General features: G+C 43.3%; 1 protein-coding gene and 1 long non-coding RNA gene across 3 annotated transcripts in view; one reads left to right on the top strand and one right to left on the bottom strand.

The window, feature by feature from the left end:
- The window catches only part of EXT1 (exostosin glycosyltransferase 1), a 313,806-nt gene that overhangs the window by 144,231 nt on the left and 148,790 nt on the right, over window positions 1-20,785 (bottom strand). The window lies entirely within an intron of this gene.
- On the top strand, window positions 4,333-19,650 carry LOC133260594 (uncharacterized). Its single transcript, XR_009740880.1, has 3 exons — window positions 4,333-5,041; window positions 16,764-16,923; window positions 19,248-19,650. It is a non-coding gene; the product is annotated as an uncharacterized LOC133260594 (long non-coding RNA).

Below are 20,785 nucleotides of genomic sequence, written 5' to 3'. Positions count from 1 at the left end.
CTCCTTGAACATCCGGCTGGTTCTTTAGGCCTCATATTCCTAATGTCATTGCTGCTCTGGCTGCAGGGTAAGCTATGCTGTAACTCCAGCAGGTCTAGTCAGCAAACCTCACCAAGCTCCATGGCCTCACTTCTACTGTCTGTTTCCCATTATACTGACTGTCCCATATACTGGCTGCTTAGTTCCAATCATATTTCTGAGACACTCTCTCAATTTCTGCCTATGGAGATGTAATAGATCCGAGGCTCCAGAGGGATAATACTAGACACAGAGATAATAGATACAAGATACAAGGCTCCAAAATCACTGCAGATGGTGACTGCCGCCATAAAACTAAAAGACACTTGCTCCCTGGAAGAAAAGCTATGATCAACCTAGACAGCATATTAAAAAGCAGAGACATTACTTTTCCAACAAAGGTCCATCTAGTCAAAACTGGCTTTTCCAGTAGTCATGTATGGTAGTGAGTGTTGGGCTATCAAGAAGGCTGAGCGCCGACGGATTGATGCTTTTGAACTGTGGTGTTAGAGAAGACTCTTGAGAGCCCCTTGGACTGCAAGGAGATCAAACCAGTCAATCCTAAAGGAAATCAGTCCTGAATATTCATTGGAAGGACTGATGCTGAAGCTGAAGCTCCAATACTTTGGCCAGCTGATGCGAAGAATTGACTCACTGGAAAAGACCCTGATGCTGGGAGAGACTGAAGGCAGGAGAAGGGGATGACAGAGGATGAGATGGTTGGATGGCATCACTAACTCAATTGACATGAGTTTGAGCAAGCTCCAAGAGTTGGTGATGGACAGGGAAGCCTGGCGTGCTACAGTCCATGGAGTCGCAGAGTTGGACATGACTGAGCAATTGAACTGAACAAGGGAGATGGGGTTGTGCGGTTTTCTTAGTTGCACTCAATAACTCAGTTGTGTCCGCCTCTTTGTGAACCCATGGACTGTAAGCCCAACAGGCTTCTCTGTCCATGGAGTTCTCCAGACAAGAATACTGCAGTAGGTTGCCAGTTTCTACTCCAGGGAATCTTCCTGACCCCGGGATCAAATCCACGTCTCTAGAGTCTCCTGCACTGGCAGGCAGATTCTTTACCACTAGCAACACCTGGGAAGCCCTTTATTAGTTGATCTTCCCCTCTACTCTCCCTTCCCTGATAGCTCAGGTGGTAAAGAATCCGCCTGCAATGCAGGAGACCCCGGTTCAATTCCTGGGTCAGGAAGATCCCCTGGAGAAGGGATAGGCTATCTACTCCAGTATTCTTGGGCTTCTCTTGTAGTTCAGCTAGTAAAGAATCCACCTGCAATGTGAGAGACCTGGGTTCAATCCCTGGGTTGGGAAGATACCTGGAGAAGGGAATGGCTACCCACTCCAGTATTCTGGCCTGGAGAATTCCATGGACCGTAGTCCCACGGGGTCGCAAAGAATCGGACACAACTGAGCGACTTTCACTTTACTTCACTACTCTACCTTTAACTACAGGAAGTGAAATGAGTACAGGGAGTGGAAGGCCCCTGAGGCCACATGTGGTCCTGGTACTGAGGTACTTCTTTTCTACTCTTCAGAGCTATTGACTTTCTTTCCCACTTGATGAAGGTGAAGAAGTGAAGCAGATGACAGCTTTGCCTCACTACAGCTACGAGGCACCCAACACTCTACTTAGACATGACACACATGATGGGTTTTATGACAGAACTGCCCCATGACTGTTAAGCTAGAAAAATTCAGATCATGGTTGGAATGCTTCCCAAGGAAGAACATACATACTTAAAAAACAGACTCTTTACCATCTGAGCCACCAGGGGAAGCTCCATTAAAAGAATAGGCAATTTTTATTACTGATATGGTTTCAATTTTTAAACCTACTCCCCCAAATTCAAAGTACAACAATTCAAAGTACAACAACAATTATATTTGTTATATAATTTGTTATAACAATTGTTATAATTGTTATAACAGCAACAACAAAAATAGCAATGATACAGCCATTCTTGGGGTCACAATGAGATATGATATGATACGACCTATGGGTGAAGTTCTAAAATAGATAAGCCCGTTTGCGTCACCACTTTATTGATGAGGAAACCGGAAACCGAGGCTTGGAGAGGCCAAATAACTAAGATCATATGGTTAGCAGGTTTGCAAAATGAGAAACGGATGCCAGCAGTCCCAATATCTGTAACATGTCACCCTTCCTCAATCAAATCATCACCCTCCCTCTGTGAGCTCCACGTTAGCCCCAAGAGACTCTGGCAACTTTCCCAAACTGGACTCCACAGCTTCCCTTTGGTGGCCATTTGGACAGAGTAGGCCAAGTTTAATGGATCTGAGGGACCCTATCTTCCTCTTTGAGATGGACCTTCTCATAGGAGTCTAGCGTCACAGAGTATTTGGCAAGTGTCTGTTGATGTTTAAGATTCCCATGTCACGTCTGTAGAAACTGCAATGGAACACTAAAAAGTGTGGCTGGGGTTTAGAGGGAGTCCAGTTTCATTTGGATTTGTTTGCAAGGCACGTTTGGCTTGACTCTGTTTCTTTCCCCTTTGGCATTAAAGCCTAAGTAACGATTTTTTTTTTTTCCACTTGACATCAGAGTTCTGAGCAAGAACCAATAAAAGGCAATGTGACACTCTAGAACAGTGGAATGCCATACCTAAGTGCTGCGTGGAGCTCAGCACCCTCTGGGGCTTGTGTCTGAAGCTGGTCGGTCACACAGGAGGAAAGTACAGACAGGCCAGGGCCTGCAGAGACACAACCAGGGGCCCGAACAACCCACAGGAGCCAGCACGTAACTTGGGATCATAAGGCAAGCAGACAAAAAGCTTTGTCAATACAAAGAGCTGAGCCCTGGCAGGAGGACCAGAAGCAGGCCTGAAACTTGTCTCAGCACCAGGCATCCATCCAGGGGAGCGGGAGACCTGGGGCTTTTTAATTATTAACATCTCGTGTTCCCGTGTGGACTTTGCCATTGGCCCTTAGGCCACCTGGCACAGTCCTGAGGGAGTTTCCACCCTCCTCTTTGGGGAAAGTGAAACGTATATTGGGGAATAAAAAAGCATTGACTTCTGGCCCCTCCTTGACAATGCTTCCTTCTTCCTTCTACATTGCTTCATGAGCTTCTCACAGAGGACACCATGTGTGCCTCTGAAGCCAATTTCAGGACATTACAATCATGGGATGTAATTTTAAGAAGTACACACATGAGATGCCTGAGCCAAGCACTGTTATAAAGGAAGCGCCTAAGCTTTACGTAGAGATCTGCCCTGTCTTGTTTAAAGGGACCATAATAAGTGATTAATTCCACTTAGGATGTGAGGGAGAGGAAAAGGCAGACGTGATTATACACACACAACACACATAAACTAGGAAATAAACCACCCTCAATGGGTAAATACACTTCCATGCCAGTGACGGAAGGATAAAATGTTCTGTATTCAGTGGCCTAAAGATCTCACAGATAGTTCAGGATTTAAACAATTAATTATCCTTGACATTTTCCCAGAGTCACCCTTTTTCTTTCTTTCGATTTCTTGTGAGATAATGTTTAGAGGAAAAAATACACAGCCATGTCTTATAACTTTCAGAAATCAGCTACTATGAATTAAACTTGATCCCCTCTGTTTAGAAGAGAGCATTGCTCTCGAGCGCTGGCAGAGTTGCTTGTCTTGGGAAAGCACAAATCATCACTCAGTTCTGAAACTTTCTGGAACGTGATGACACGTTTACCACAAAACTCCTCATGATATTCTCAAGGTCCTCCGTGAAGCAGTGTTAGGTTCCCAAATAGTCAGTGTCTTGATCATTAACTTCAATCGCATTTTGCCAGCTATGTGAGAAGCACTGCCCAAAGAAACATTATGCTCAACAGAAAAAGAGTGAGCGTCCTCATTTTTAAGGAGCTCAAAGTCCACTGGAGGAAACAAGATAAACTTGCACGTACACAACCCCTATTGGAAGCATAAAAACAAGTAATTACCCAGTAATTAGCCTCGGTTGTGCTGGGAAGGCAGCCATTATCTCAGTTCTATCAGAGGTCAGCGGAAGTCCCTAATTCTCCCCGCCGTCCTCTCTTTTGAAGAGGGCCTTTCCCAGTCGCCATCAGTAGAACATACCATTAGAGGCTGTTTTCTGTCCCTCACGATGGTTGAGGAATTACCTACATCCTCTGCCTCCCTTGCCCTGTAATCAATCAACCAGCACTCTGAGATCTCAGGGAGGTGTGTGTTTTATCACATCCAACCTGCTTCCAGAAAGGATTTAAGGTGGCTCACAACAAACATTCAGATGCCCAGGCAATTTTCTTTTTTAATAAAAAAGAATAGACAGCGGTATCTAAACATGTATATTGCAGGAGAAAGAGAAAGAGGGTCTGAACTAGTGACAAATGGGCGAGTCTTGCTGGGAAATAATAAATTTGGTTGAAAGCACTCTGGAAAAAAAAAATTCTGATTCTCCTCACCTAAAAATCAGATACTGGTAAAGATTGAATGCAAAAGGAGAAGGGGACGGCAGGGGATGAGATGGTTAGGTAGCATCACCAACTCAATGGACACAAATGTGAGCAAATTCTGGGTGATGGTGGAGGACAGAGGAGCCAGGCATGCTGCAGTCCACAGGGTCGCAAAGAGTTGGACACAAGTTAGCGAATGATCAACAACAACAAAATCAGAAGCTGTAAGAGTTTATGAGAAGGCAACTCTGGCCAAATGACAGATAACAAAATCAACAAAAGTCTACATCACTCAAGCAGCAGCTCTGATTCCTCAGACATTTTAGGATCAAGGACTCTACTGAGAATCTACAGAAAGTTCTAGACTCTTTCCTCACAGAAGCTCATAATCATATGATTTTGCATATACTCTCAGGGTTCCTTGGACAGAGACTGAATGCTTCTCTAACACTCAAATTCATATAAGAAATCTTCAAGTTATTCTTCACTGAATGCACAGAAGGGCCACTGAAAGCCAGATATTTTGAAGTAACCCCAGGAAGAATATGTTTTCTTCCATCTGTCCTGTTCAGCCAGCAACAACTTATAACCGTAAGTCAGAATCATTCTCCTTGAAAGGAGCTTTAGTAAAACCCAAATAATTGGTCTGGATCTTGTTTTTCTCCATTCTTTATCTTGGGACCTGCTTGCACTCGTATGCTGAGATGTTTTCCCTGTTAAATCTACTTTGGTTTTTGAGCTGCTGGTTTTGAATTCTTGGCTCCCACATATTCTGCATCTTAAATTCTCCTAATTTACTGTGTAATTAAAACACCCATGCATGTTTGTTCTCAATTAATAGAGACAAATTATTCCCCAGTGGAAGACAACTCTATTCCAACTTGGAACTGGAAGGGTGAATATGCCTGAATTTTAAATGTTGTCTAACGATGCTAGTATTCTTTGTTGAGTGTTTAAGAGATAGGTTTATGTATCTTTGGGAGATAAAGATCCCAAATTCTCATTCTCACCCAGAACCAGATGATTCTGCAAATTCCCAATCAGTTTCCCAATTCATATTATCTTTAGGGCTTCCCTGGTGGCTCAGAGGGTAAAGCATCTGTCTACAATGCAGGAGACGCAGGTTTGATCCCTGGATCAGGAAGATTCCCTGGAGAAGGAAATGGCAACCCACTCCAATAGTCTTGCCTGGAAAATCCCATGGTCTGAGAAGCCTGGTAGGCTACAGTCCATTGGGTCGCAAAGAGTTGGACATGACTGAGCGACTTCACTTCATAACATGTTATCTTCAATATGTCGGCAGTTTGTATATAAGACTATCCTTAGAAGAAAGAGAAAATTAATCTGGTAAAAGAGAAGGCAGTGGACCTGGATGAATAATATTTAGGTTGAACAACAAACACCTGTTTGAAGTCAAAGGATCCATCATAAGTCTACACACTTACAGTTCTAGAAATATTTGAAAGCATTAGAAAAATCAGTGACCCTAAGAGACAGCTGACATATTTATAATTTTGCAGGTAAATCTAATGTCAGCACCTGCTTTTTAAATTATATGCATGTATTTTATATACACACTCACACACACACAGACATATATTGGGTTGGCCAAAATTTTCATTTGGGTTTTTCCATAGCAGTTTATGGGAAAACATGAATGAACTTTTTGGCCAACCCAATATATACATACACATATATATTAATAATTGATACACACATATCTTATACACACACACACACATATATATATGACTGACACACATATCAAGGTAGAAAAATCTGAACATAGTTTAGCTATTTCATACATAAGTTTAATACCACAGAAAGTCCCCAATAATATAAAACAAACTAGGTTATATGGTAAAGATTTCAACCAAGTAAGAAAGAATTATTTTACTAATTAAGACTTTTGGGGGATGTTTAGCAGAAGAAAAGAAAAGGTAGTAACAGTCACTTACTCTTGAGGGTCTGCTAATCTGAGAAACTGTGCTAAGCACTTTATTTAAAATGTTTCTGTTAAGCCCAACCAACATCAATCCCAATGGGAGATAAAATTATATCCACGTGGTAGACAAGGTAACTGGGGTTCAGAGAGGGGAGACCGGATGCTATCTAAGTGTCTTTCTAAAAACTACCAAGGAAAACTTAACAGGCTCGCCATGCACTCTACATGCCCTTAGAGAGGCCACAGAGCTTCCAACCAGCAGGTCACTCACACCCCTGGTTCTAAACTTGCTGGTTGTAAGGGTCAAATGGGGATTTACAATGAGGACTCTGTTCAGGGTTCAGTACACTTTAATTACATCAGATAATACCTGCTGTTCCCATTTTTTCCTGGAAATGGGGGTAGGAGTCCACTTCCTGTTTATTTAAGCTCCTGTCACAATAAGCCTTCACTTTGTCAAAATATCACAACAGTGAAATGGAAGTGGTCACAACAGGAGCCAAACTGCCTGGAGCCAGTAGCATGGCCGTCTGAGCTGTCCCTTTGAAGCTCACATCAGCCTGACCCGATAGAAGCAGGCAGGAACACACAGGAGTGAGAGACGGAAGGAGAAGACAGACACACCAAAGGCAAACAAAGCAAAACCCATATACCGGAGCATTACGTGGATGGCCTACGAATTGTGCTCAAAGATAATCCACAAATTCACCTGGATTGTTTCAGCAGAAACCACCCCAGAGCATAATCAGCCTTTTCTCATATGTTAAGATAGGATTTTACTGGCTAATAGTCAATTCACTGGACAAGACTCTGACGCAGAGAAAGATTGAGGGCATGAGGAGAAGGGGACGGCAGAGGACAAGATGGTTGGATGGCATCACTAACTCAATGGACATGAGTTTGAGCAATCTCCGGGAGATGGTGAAGCCCAGTGTGCTGTAGCCCATGGGGTCACAAATAGTCGGACACAACTGAGTGAACAACGACAACAAAACTATCCATGGAGAAACAAAAATGAAACATTAAAAAAACATGGGTTTCTTTACTTTTAAACTAAGCGGACAGTTGTATTGTGGGGGAGATGACTCATTGGAAAAGACCCTGATGCTGGGAAGGATTGAAGGCAGGAGGAGAAGGGGAAAACAGAGGAAAAGATGGTTGGATGGCATCACTGACTCAATGGACATGGCTTTGAGCAAGCTCCGGGAGATGGTGAAGGATAGGGAAACCTGGTACACTGCAGTCCATGGGTTCGCAAAGAGTCAGACATGACTGAGCACCTGAATAACAACAACAACAAATTAAAGATCAATTAAATCAACATCAGAAATAATGGTACCAATATACATAAGAAGATGGGTCCTAGTTAAAAAAAAAAAATCTAATCTTATTTGAGATCATTTCCTTATGGAAACCTTTCCTGAGTGTTAAGCAGTCCCTCTGTAAAGATATAAAGCTGAAGAAGACGTAACATTTTAGAGTATCATTGATGACTGATCAATCTTCTTTAAGGGAAGAAACAAAATGCCCCAGCAACCTGGAGTCCATGGGAATGGAAATCTTTCTGAATGATTTGCAAGTTTCCCTCCTTACACAGGGCTTCCCCAGTGGCTCAGATGGTTAAGAATCTGCCTACAATGCAGGAAACCTGGGTTTGATCCCTAGGTAGGGAAAATCCCCTGGAGGAGAGCACGGCAACCCACTCCAGTATCCTTGCCTGGAGAATTCCATGGACAGAGAAGCCTAGTGGGCTACAGTCCATGGACTCATAAAAGAGTCAGACATAACCAAGCAACTAACACACTCCTTACACAGCACCCCCATGCTACTCTTCCATGTGTTACACAAAGCCCAGTTATAATGTTCAGTGTCTGTAGGCAAACTGATAGCAATGCTGTGGGCCTCTGGTTTTTGTGTTTTTCTCAAAGGAAATTTCATCCTTTGTTATTCAGTAACCTAGCACCTACTGTGACATGTACATTGGATTGATGCTTTTATTCTTTCGTTCATTCATTCACAGGCACTGCTGCTGCTGCTAAGTCGCTTCAGTCGGTTCTGACTCTGTGTGATCCCATAGGCAGCCACCAGGCTCCCCCGTGCCTGGGATTCTCCAGGCAAGAACACTGGAGTGGGTTGCCATTTCCTTCTCCAATACACGAAAGTGAAAAGTGAAAGTGAAGTCGCTCAGTCGTGTCAGACTCCCAGCGACCCCATGGACTACAGCCCACTAGGCTCCTCCATCCGTGGGATTTTCCAGGCAAAGTACTGGAGTGGGGTGCCATTGCCATGGAGAAGAATGAATGGGCCAGGACTCTGCCCTCATAAGGGACACCTACTGCTCATGAGAAAAAGACATGTAGCAAAACCCAGTGGAATTATGACTGTAAAAGACGTATGTGCAAATGGCTGCACACAGGCCATTCTGCCTACTCCTGATTTCTCCAATTTATGCTCTTTATGTAGACCACTTCCTCTGTGACAGCACACTGAGTAGATGACTTGGGTCTACACAAGAGATCTCCCAATTACAATCCAGGGCCTGTGCTGGCACGGCCTGCAAGCTAAGAATAATTTTTACATATTTTAATGGTTGGGGGGGGGAATCAAAGAAGAATATATGAAATTAAAATTTGAGTGTTCATAAAAAATTTGGGGGAACATAGCCACACTTCTTCTTTTAAGTATTATTTGTGGCTACTTTCCTGCTACAAGGGCAGAACTGAATAGTTATGATGGAGACCATATGGACCACAAGACCATTTGTCACATGGCTTCTTAAAGAAAAAAGCTTGCTGACCCCTGATCTAGATGGTTTGGATCTCATCTAAGATAAAAGTAAACTGAATCAACATCATAAATTATTAGTTTAATTATTAGAATTCATAAAAATGGGGGAGGCTTTCGTGGTGGCTCAGACAGTAAAGAATCTGCCTGCAATGTGGGAGACCTGGGTTCGATCCCTCCATTGGGAAGATCCCCTGCAGAAGGGCATGGCAACTCACTCCAGTATTCTTGCCTGGAGAATCCCCATGGACAGAGGAGCCTGGTACAGCCCATGGGTCGCAAAGTGTCAGACACAACTAAGCGACCAAGCACACACAAAAATGGGATTCCTAATGGCTTCTGATGAAGCGTATTTGGTGATCATCCTAGAACAAATATCCCCCATAAGTCAATCGTAAATAATCTTTAAGAAAAAAATGCCCATTATCACACATTTTCATGAAGTAGCAATCGCATTAGTTATATACGTTATAAAGCATGAGATACCAACATGTTATTTGAATACAAAATTAGTGTCATATTGTCTTTACAATGTAGTTGGTTCACACCTTCAACACCTACTCAGCAAACATTTACAAAGTAAATACTTCATTCCAGATACTCCGCTAAAGAGCAGGAATAGAAGATGAACTTGACAGAGTTCCTTAAAGGAATTTATAATTTATCGGGAAAACAAAAATCAACACTCAAAAACAAGTGGCAAGAAGCACTCTACAATAAAATCTTAGAATCTTTACCCCTCATTTCAATTCTGCATTGGCTGAAATGAGGTAAGCCACCAAAGATGGATTTGTGTGCACCAAAGAGGTTCATCAATTTTACAGTAATATAAAGGTTATCTATTGGCTGATGTATTACAAGCCATATTTAGTAAATGACTGAATAATGCAGTTAGAAAACCAGAGATGTAATCGCTTTTAATTCTGGCAAGGATGTGTGTATTTTAATTAATCTGCCTCTCTTCTTGTCATTCACTTTCCCCACTGTGTCCCAAATAACAACTCCCTCCTGTTTGCCAGGACCTCCGAGGATCTGTAAGACTATGATCTTATTTTGAGTCCTAACCCAGCTGGCCCCACAGCTGTCACTTCATCCAGCAATATAAATACATGTATCACTGTTTTAATCCATCCTCATAAAACTATGTAGCTAGCAAAATGGGGCCTGGGACCCAGATTACGGGGAGAAATGATCATTCTGCTCCCATTATTCTGCAAAAGGTGTTTTCCAGTGCTGTAAATCCCAAAAAAGCTTACAGCCTAATCAATGACGTGCATTCTCAGGGGCCTGCTCTCTCTAGCTCCTCCCAGATGGAATCTATCCGGTGGCCCATATGTCTGCTGACATGGATCCTGAAAGCCCCAAATGTTCAGGTTCAATGTGACAAGTGACCAGACCCAAACAAAGCTGACAAAGGATGCCTCTGCTTCCAGTTCGGACTGTAGTTTGTTATGCAGCCATATAATGGGTCATTCCCTGCACTTTTTTATCACTGGTTTTAAATTTAACACGTATTGCACCACCAATGGACTGTAATGCTTGCATTACTGTAATAATCACAGCTACCACATATTGAATATTCATTATGTGAGTGGACCTCTCTTAGGTGCTTTAGAGCAAGAGTCCCTGGCCTTCAGGTTGTGGACTGGTATTGCCAGTCAGGTTAGAAATAAAGCACATAATAAATACATGTGCTTGAATCATCCTGAAACCATCACCCACCACCACCCTGCACCAGTCCATGGAAAAACTGTCTTCTACGAAATCTGTCTCTGATGCCAAAAAACACTGGGGACTGTTGTTTTAGAGAATTAACTCATGTGATTCTCACAACACTGTGTTTAGTCGCTCAGTCACCTTGGCCTCTCTGCAACCGCTTGGACTGTAGCCCCGCTCCATCCCCAGACTCCTCTGCCCATGGAATTTTTCTGGCAAGAACACTGGAGTGGCTTGCCATGCCCTCCTGCAGGGGAGGTGGACATAAACCCAGGGATTGAATCTGTGTCTCCTGTGTCTCCTGCATTGCAGGTGGATTCCTCACCTGCTGAGCCATGGGGGAAGCTCTGAATTCTCACGATAATTCCATTAAGTACTACTTCTCCTCATTTCTCAACAGAGGCAACTGAGGCTGAGGCCAGCTTCCTCCCTGTCCCCCCAACCTCCATTGCTGGTCTCCATCCGCCTTCTTAGCAGACTCCTCACTGTGTGTTTACTCTCTTCCCCAGGCCATCTGCTCCAGGGGGAGACTAGCCCCACTCCAGCTCCCATTCCCCTCAGAGTTCGGCTCCCAGCTGGGTTAGCCATCATGGTGTTTTGTCTCTGCCCTCCCTCCAGTGTGGGAAGCTGAGACAGAGTCCATTAAGGGGATCCAGGGACATTCTTGCTCCTTAGAGGCGACCCAAGGAGGAAACTTCCGGAAGTTGTCTTGTCCTGATGTAATGAGACTCAACTTGTGACCAACACAGCTGTGCAGAGACAGGAGCGTGGAAGGGCATAAAGCACCTACAATCCTATGTGTCTGAGTCAAGAATGAACCCAGTCAAGAACCCCCATCACTGTACTCCTTGTTAGAGAGGGTAACAGCCATCTTTGCTAGCGATACAGACAAGAATAGACCACCAGGTCAAACCCAAGCCTGAATCTGAAGCCTTACTTTAAACCCCACCACAGAGCTCATCGAGGTCATATTAATAATTCAAGACTTCATCACCATTCTGCCAACTCCCTGCATCTGGGAATCATGGAAAGAAATGTGCTGCCAACAGCATACTGCTGCCCAAACCAGCCTCCCCTAAAACCACAACCCAACCGGAGGGTACCCCAGACACGGCCAGTCTGCTTACTATATATAATCAATAGTACTCAGAGAAGACAGAATCCGAAAATAACAGCCACAAAAGCAACGAATTCAAAAGTACATCATAGTAATGTTAAAATAGCTGTTGTTTATACAGATCATCTAAACTCCGTGCATCTCTTTTAAGTGTGGTTATTAATAAATAATGATGCTACAGAAAAAGGTCCCAAAACGACAAGCATGGATTTTTTAAAATAGCAAAACAGAGAGTAAAAATAGTACTTCCTTACTACTGTTCATAGACCCCAACTATAATCCCATAACCAGGCAGGAAGGACTGCAAGGAAGTATTTTAAAACAGAGAAAAGAGCTAGCTTTGATTTCTCACCTTAAGATTCTAATGTGAGAGGCAATGGCATTCCAAGCTAGGTTTCCCTACCAATGGGCATCAATATACATATGTACAGCAGAAGAGAAGAGAGAAAGGGGAGGATCAGGGTAGAAACACACTGAAGAGTAGACCCCTGGTACAGGCCTTCCCAGTGGGCACCACCAGCTGAGAACTGGAAACTGGTCACCAAATTCAAACCTACAACAAGGGCAATTTACAGAGGAAGTGGCAAGTTTGAAATACCCAGTTTCACTTTTCCTGGCTCTAACAACACAATCATAATTTGCTTTTTAACTTGAACCACCTGACAAGTTCTGGAAAAGTGGTTCTCCCTGCTTTGTGTCTCGGCGACAACACTATGTTAGCAGTCAAAAGAGTTATACTCCAACCAAGGTGAAGAGTCTTAGAAGCTCAGAGTGCAGCAAAGAGATGAGCAGAAGATGCGAAGTGTGCGTGCTTTAAGAGTAGTCTGCATCAGCTCATTACTGCTGATGTTTTCTGAAGACTGCTAAGAAGCCAGGATAAAAGCAGAGGAATTGGTTAAATCCATCACTTGTGAAAAGTTGCAAACCCTTCAACCAGCAACATAGTGCCACTAAATTAAATTGACGCCAGGGGCTCTGATAAACAACCAGTAATTCCTTCAGTGTCAATGAGTTTGTGCTGCCCTCTGCCCAGAACAGAAAAGCTGCGATTCCTCAGCTGCAGATCCTTCGCTGGGGGATCCTTAAATGGGAGACAGACCTTGAACCCTGAAATAGGAAATGAGGAGCCCCTGGGACAAGCTTGGTCTTGCCCTGCAGAAGTCACTTCCACTCACTTGGCCCATGTTTCCGCCCCCAGAAGATGAGAGATCCAGCATACTTCTACCAATTGGTGACTCTGGTACGGACTACTACCAAAGTCGTGGAATGAATAATCCAGAATCATACTGAAACAAGTTCTTAATAAGCCCCACACAATGTTTTAATCAGGACTCCATCTTACTACAAAATTGCACCCTGTTGTTCAGTTGCTAAGGTGTGTCCAACTCTGCGATCCCACTGAGTTGCAGCACACGAGGCTTCCTTGTCCTTCACCATCTCCCAGAGCTTGCTCAAACTCACTGAGTCGGTGATGCCATCCAACCAGTGCATCCTCTCTCACTCCCTCTCTTCCTGCTCTCAATCTTTCCCAGCATCAGTGTCTTTTCCCATGAGTCAGCTTCTCGCATGAGGTGGCCAAAGTATTGGAACTTCAGATTCAGCATCAATACTTCCAATTAATATTCAGGGTTGATTTCCTTTAGGATTGACTGGTTTGATCTCCTTCCTGTTAAAGAGATTCTCAAGAGCACAGTTCTAAAGCATCAATTCTTTGGCGCTCAGCCTTCTTTATGGTCCAACTCTTGCCTGCACAGTCCCAGCCTTATCCGAAAAAGACTGGGGATTTGACCAAGACAGGTGTGTGCATCTGTGTTTAGAGGTGAGGCGTGGGGTGTTAGAAATGCATTTTCCTCAAAGTTCCCTAGGGTAAATCTTTAAGACAGCAAAATCCTGTCTTGCTTATATACTTAGAGACATTTTAATGGCATAGTACTGAATTTCAAGAAATTCGAGAGTATTTGCACTACTTTTTAAATTTTTAATGGAGGTTATGGGGTGGAGGGAGTTTAAAAAGTTCATTCTTTTCCTTTTCCTTTGTTCATTCTTTAAAGAAGATAAAGATACTCATTTCCAGCTCAACGTTGAAAGCATATCTGTGCAGTTCAAGATACTTAACTATGTTTCTGTTGAAATAGACTTTCTTAGAATAATGCCTGTAGATACTGAAACGATCTTATCTTAACCGACTATTACCACCAGCTCATTCTAAAAATAAGAGGACTAGTAAATGTGGAACTCAGTGGTTATTTTGAAGAAGGGAGAAGGGAGAAGCTTCTAATTCCTTTAACAAAACCAACCTCTACCCCCAAGATTTCCTGGTAACAAGTCTTCTTAACAGATGCATTTTATTTTCAAAGGTTTAGAGACTTACTGAAATGGGGACTAAGTTAAAGCAGAGGGGGAGTCCCCCAAGTCTTCTCTCAAGTGAAAAGTTCTTTGTAAGCAATACCCTGTCTCATAGGAAAGCATCCAGCTTTGCAAGTGCACACAAGAAGGAGTGGAGGAGAGCGAGCAGCAGGGGTGTGTGACAGGGTTCAGGATATGAGATCCAGAGATGTCATCACAGTTCTATACACGACCCTAAACCTCCGACAAAGAACTGGACTTCCCAAAAGAACCAAGCCTGCTTTGGAGTGTGTGTTTTTCACTTGTGAAAGTCTCTCAGTCGTGTCTGACTCTTTGTGACCCCATGGACTATACAGTCCATGGAATCCTCCAGGCCAGAATACTGGAGTAGGTAGCCATTCCTTTCTCCAGGGGATCTTCCCAACCCAGGGATCGAACCCAGGTCACCCGCATTGCAGGTGGATTCTTTACCAGGTGAGCCACCAGGGAAGCCCAAGAATACTGGAGTGGGTAACCTATCCCTTCTCCAGGGGATCTTCCCAATCCAGGGATCAAACAGGGGTCTCCTGCATTGCAGGCAGATTCTTTACCAACTGAGCACTTGAATTAAAACAAACCACTGCCCAGCCTACCCCACAATTGGATAACTGAGAAACACTGACACCAAATCTACCCATAAACCAAAACAAAACTTGGTCATCAAAATAGCTTGTGAATCACATACAGACTAACCACTCATATTTCCTTCTATTTAAATCACTAATTCTAATATAATTTTTTAGACTGCTTACCTACTTTCCAAATTAAAAAAAAAAATAAAATAAATGAAAATTCCTGAAGAAATCAGTCCTGAATATTCATTGAAAGGACTGATGCTGAAGCTGAAACTCCAATACTTTGGCCACCTGATTCAAAGAACTGACTCATTGGAAAAGACCCTGATGGTGGGAAAGATTGAGGGCAGGAGAAGGGGATGACAAGAGGATGAGATGCTTGGATGGTATCAACGGAGAAGGGGACGACAGAGGATGAGATGGTTTGATGGCATCAACGACTCGATGGACATGAATTTGAGCACGCTCTGGGAGTTGGCGATGGACAGGGAAGCCTGGCGTGCTGCAGTCCACGGGGTCGCAAAGAGCTGGACACGACTGAGTGGATGAACTGAACTGACTGAAACTAAAAATATTAGAGCAACACAGTAATCTTCATTGGAGTTCAGAGCAAATATTCATGAGCATTTAACTATGTACCCACAGGCTCTAGTTTTAGTTCCTGCAAGTAGAACTGAACACTTTTTTAATTTGTTCAGTCAAAAGTCAGTAATTTATTGGAGTTTATTCAGTTAAAAATAGACACAAAGAGCTGTTTTTTTTGTTTTTGTTTTTTTTTTCCTAATACACCATCTCCCTCCACGGGTCTTGCACTCACTACCTCTGGCTTTTCAATTAAATATCCTCATTTTAGTCCATATGGAAGTCTCTTCTCAGAAGCCACTGCGAACCAGAAGCAGGGTGAGTTTACCTAGACCCCCTGGTTCCCCCACTACTGCCTTTTATCACAGATCTAGTTCTAAGGCAGGGGCCCATCAGCCAGAGGGCCCCAGAGGAACCCTGAGGACCTCTAATGTTTGACACCTCCTTCAACTAGCACCTCCTTGCACCTAGAAAACAGGTTGTGCCTGGAGTGTGGGCATGAGAATGACTGTGGACGGGCTTGCCTAGGAAAGGCGCTCTCACTGGGGAAAGCCATCAAAGGACAGGCCACTTTTCTGGAGGAAACACAGAACTCTCATGGTACACAAGCCTGCCCTGCCCAGGCGCCTGCCTCCTTTCCTGGTCTCCCCACCACCCTTCACTGCCTTGCGCATGGAGCATCTATCACTGTGCTCTGCTTTAAGCTCCCCACAAACAAAGATGTTTCATCCTTTGTGCTTTTGCTAGCTTAGCATTCCTCACCAGATGTGCCCTCAAGCTATAGCCATGGGGAAGGGGGCTTATTAGGGAGGGGGGCCCTACACAGGGAGAATGCCTGCTTAGTCACTCAGTCCTGTCCAACTCTTTGCATCCCCATGGACTATAGCCTGCCAGATTCGTCTGTCCATAGGATTTCCCAAGCAAGAATAATGGAGTGGGTTGCCATATCCTACTCCAGGGGATCTTCTCGACCCAGGAATGGAACCCGGGTCTCTTGCATTACAGGCGGATTCGTTACTGCCTAAGCCACCAGGAAAGCCTCTACACAGGAAAAGGGTAATGTAACCAAGTCAGTTATCTACAACATCCTCATGTCTTCAGCACTGTCATCATCACCACCTATGGATACAGATGCTACATAAACCCTTCCCACTATCTTTAACCTTCCAACCACCCTTGTGACAATGATGCTTTATCTCTATTTCACAGGTGAGAACCTTAGAGGTCACAGAGAGTAAGGGAAAGAATGAGATTGAACCCTTATGTGTTCAGTTCCAGAACCCAAGTTCACAATGAATGCATCACAATGTTTCTCCATAATACAACTGTCCAAACACCCTGAGTCAGGCCCTGGAGCCCAGTGTTACAGGTGAGCAACACACACTGAAGAAGGCTGAATGTCTAAGTTCCTACCCCACCTGTGCCCCAAGGCCCGGTTTAGTGACTTACTTTCTCTATAACCATGGTTAAGTTACTCAACATCTCAAAAGCTTTCACCTGACCGCACAGGGTTGTTAGGACCAGTCCATTTGTTAGAACATCAGATTTTGCACAATGAGAATGTATAATACATGAGAAAATATAAAACGCAAGCTACGGATTAATCAGCAAATTGAATAAAATGTGCATTTTTCATAGCAAAAGCTATTTTGTGCAAGTAATCTAAATGCACCCCCAACATTTTACCCCCACTCCACCTTTACTTTCTTCAAAAACTTACCAAAAGCTCCAAACCTAATGGACCTTTCCAGGTTTTACTCACCTAGACCCAACACAAATTATTCACCACCATGACCATCTCATCTTAGAGGCACTCAACTGAGAAGAGATAGAAAGGAAATGAGAGAAAAGAATGAACCTTAGGAAACAGTTTGAGGTCTTTAGTGCATCATCATGAGTACCTGGATCTGTGCAGTGAGGAACTTTCACCATGCATAATGAATGGAGAGAAATGTGAATGAAGGCAGGTGTGTAAAACTAAAATGACTTAGGCACAACTTGGTTTTGACTGAATAGACCACCCAAGGTGGCCATCTTGGAGAAATGATATGTGCATCGTGAATGCTGTGCCCACAGAGGATGTGGAGGCGGTGAAATCTGACATTTCATTTAGATGCTGCTGTTTATGAGAGGACTGCGGAAAACTATGCGAGTGTCAGCACACTGCAGGGCTACAAGGAATTCTTGGTTTTTCAAATAATAACAAGGAAGAATTGCACAGGGGTGAAATCTGTCTGGGATATTCTATGCCCAGCCCTGATCCTGCTGATTCTAGCAGCGAGAAAACCCTGGAAGGTGCAAGACGCTGCCTGACTTTTTTTAAAAAAGCAGAATCATCTCAATACCATTTTCTGTGGTATTAAAGAGACACTGGTTTATTCGTGCGAGTCGCTTTGGTCGTGTCCCACTCTTTGCACCCTATGGACTGTAGCCCGCCAGGCTCCTCTGTCCATGGGATTCTCCAAGAATACTGGAGTGGGTTGTCATACCCTACTTCAGAGGGTCTTCCCATCTCAGGGATCGAAGCTTTGTCTCTTATGTTACCTGCATTAGCAGGCGGGTTCTTTACTGCTAGCGCCACCTGGGAAGCCCTAAAGAGACTCTTACTTTAACCAAATTTCAGGGTATTTACTTGTCCACAGCATTTCTTGATTTTGAAGCAGATGTCAAGGAAAGAGCATATGGAATTGAGGGAGGAAAAAAAAAAATCCTAGCATACAAGCCTGAGGGTAAACAGTTATCTTTGACATTAATCACTGACTTGAATATGCTTTGCAATTAAGATTTACAGTGAATTTAAGCAAACCCAGCACAGAGAAATCTGGATGTACCAAGAGAGTCATTATGAGCTGAGTTGACATTTTATGAGTCTATACCTGTGAATTCCTAAAAGCTTTTAAAATGAGTTTTTTCAAACTGGAAGCTACTTGTGAACATGCAACCTGCATGCACTTATTTTAAAAAGTCAAATATAAAGAGATTATTCAGTGACCTTCTGTTGAGAACAAGTATTGCTGCAGAAGATAAGCATGGGTCTTGTATCTGAAGGATCGCTAGATCTTTCTCAGGAGTACATCCAAGAAAAACTGCAGGTTCACTACAAGACATACCTGGACTAGTGCCTTTATCTGCTGGGCTAAGCTGCTGCTGCTGCTAAGTCGCTTCAGTCGTGTCTGACTCTGTGGGACCCCATAGACGGCAGTCCACCAGGCACCGTCGTCCCTGGGATTCTCCAGGCAAGAACACTGGAGTGGGTTGCCATTTCCTTCTCCAATGCATGAAAGTGAAAAGGGAAAGTGAAGTTGCTCAGTCATGTTTGACTCTTAGCGACCCCATGGACCACAGCCCACCAGGCTCCTCCGTCCATGGGATTTTCCAGGCAAGAGTACTGGAGTGGGGTGCCATTGGGCTAAGCTGCTACTTCAGCCTTAAAGGGGTCTCAGACATGGCTCTCCCAACTTTCTGTGTAAACTATAAATTTTCCACTTGGTGTCATCCATAAATGAAGGATACAAAGTCTGTCTTGGTGAGATCTCAGATATTAATTAGTAATGATCAGTGCACAGGGGAAAAAACTAGCAAGGAATCATTTCCTTCTTTCTGTTGGCTCAGATCTCATCCATATAGGCAGTGCCACAACAAAGTCCGTATTTGTCAGTTTTGGTCACTGTTTTCTCCCTCATTCTTTACCAGGTAGTCTGGTCCAGAGGATTGGCTTCCTAAATTGAAAGAACGACCACCTTCTGGTAGAAGAAGGTACTGCAAGCCACACAGTAACTATTAAGCCATTATCCATGTGGAATGCTCTTCTTTCTAGGAATCTATGCTATGAAAAGCAGAAACTGCTTGCGTTGCTTCTGTAAATGTGGCAAATCAAATTTAGCCACTGTTAACTACTTTATTCCCAAGAGTTTGGGGTAGGTGGCTGTTTATCTCCAAATATAAATTAGTTTTATTATATGCAACCCACCTCCCCGCCTCACCCCTTGGGAGTCAGGTTCATTTCATCAAAGTCTCAATAATTTTGATGAAATGGTTATGCTGATTAAAGCTGGTGAAAGCTATTAAACATGGAATACTAATTTTAAGTACAAACCATTGTGCATTCTCAAAGAGCCTGCTTTGGGGAATTAGAGTGCTTTTTATCATTTGTTTACTTATATACTTTAAATATTTCCCCTCCATCCTTTTAATTTACATTATCTTTGAAGATAGCAATGTAAAGCAAAGATAAGCTTCTGTCTAGACAACCCTCCCAGTTGATCTGAAATCCAGAATTAGTAGAATTCCAATGAAATGCTTATAATTCCTATCTGCTAAGTTTTTATAAGGATCCCCTGAGGTCAGCTATCACATTGGCTTCTAAAGTACTGCACGTGAAAAAGAAAATAAAAACTACCATAACTGGGAATTTATGGAGAAGGCAGAACTCTTGGTACCAAGAAAGAACTGTCCAGCGGGGGCAAGAAGGAGACGGTCAAAGCTGATTCTATAAAATGCCAATTATTAAGATTGGGAGGCTGAGTTAAATAGACCTTTGGTACGACCACAGCAAACACTGCCATGTACAATAAATTTTATATTGCTTTCCTTTCCTCTTCCCAGAAAGGTGTGTATGCATGGCAGTTTGGGGCCGGCAGTGGAAGGTGAAGGAATAGATGTTAATTCACCAAAATAAGATTTGTACAGTATTTCACCTTCTTATTTAATTCTTCTTTCCATATGCAATGACAAGAGGCTAAGGATCCCTTAAAAAATCCCAACCACCTCCATTCATGACGGGTGTGCCGTGCTGTGCTGTGCTTAGTCGCTCAGTCATGTCCAACTCTTTGCGACCCCATGGACTGTAGCGCACCAGGCTCCTCTGTTCATGGAATTCTCCAGGCAAGAATACTGGAGTGGGTTGTGTAAACTTCACACAAACAGAAATCTTGGTTTTACTCGCTGGTTCACTCCAGGTGTTTAAAAGAATGTCTCCTGGCACACAGTGGACATTCAATAAGTATTTGTTGGATAAACAAATGAAGTAAAAGGAAGAGTCAAAAATAAACGATTTCCCCAGAACTAACTCTCAAGAACCTTTCAAGTTAGGCTTGAGATATGGAGTGTCTGAGAGTTAACGAGACCACGGAAAGATACAACCAGCATATCATCTAGACCTTGAAAATAAAGATAAAACATGGTCCAACTGATATGTTGTTTTTCTTTGATCTTGAGTACAGAATGATTTC

This window comes from Bos javanicus, chromosome 14, assembly GCF_032452875.1.
Source record: "Bos javanicus breed banteng chromosome 14, ARS-OSU_banteng_1.0, whole genome shotgun sequence".
Lineage (NCBI taxonomy): Eukaryota > Metazoa > Chordata > Mammalia > Artiodactyla > Bovidae > Bos > Bos javanicus.
The sequence above is the reverse complement of the archived record's forward strand: the minus strand, read 5'-3'. Positions and strand labels throughout refer to the sequence as shown.